At 74.9% G+C, this 227-nt stretch overlaps 1 protein-coding gene across 4 annotated transcripts in view; it reads right to left on the bottom strand.

Moving 5' to 3' along the window:
• CTNNB1 (catenin beta 1) overlaps nucleotides 1-227 on the bottom strand; it is a 43,434-nt gene extending 43,207 nt beyond the window's left edge. For all 4 annotated transcript variants that reach the window (XM_024753949.1, XM_024753930.1, XM_024753937.1 and 1 more), the window contains exon 1: nucleotides 193-227. The gene's annotated coding sequence lies outside the window, so the exon portion shown is untranslated. The remainder of the gene's footprint in view (nucleotides 1-192) is intronic.

Raw genomic sequence — 227 nt, 5'->3', positions numbered from 1 at the left:
CCCGAGCGCGGCCCGCCTCCGCCGCCTCTCCGGCCTCCCTAGCCCGCAACCCCCGCTCCCCACCCGGGGCCTCTGGGCTGCGCTGGGCCCGGTTCCCAGCAGCCGCCGGGACCGCGCGCCCGCGACGAAGTTTGGCTCCGAAGCGGGATTGGGAGCAGCCCCAGAAGGGTAAGGAAAGGAGCGCCCAAGCACCTCAGGGGAACAGGCTCCTCCCGCCGCGGTAGTCC

The sequence above is a fragment of the Neophocaena asiaeorientalis genome, unplaced genomic scaffold (genome assembly GCF_003031525.2).
Source record: "Neophocaena asiaeorientalis asiaeorientalis breed wild unplaced genomic scaffold, Neophocaena_asiaeorientalis_V1.1 scaffold121, whole genome shotgun sequence".
In the NCBI taxonomy this organism is placed as follows: Eukaryota; Metazoa; Chordata; class Mammalia; order Artiodactyla; family Phocoenidae; genus Neophocaena; species Neophocaena asiaeorientalis.
Note: the sequence above shows the minus strand (reverse complement) of the source record. Positions and strands in the feature narration are given on the sequence as shown.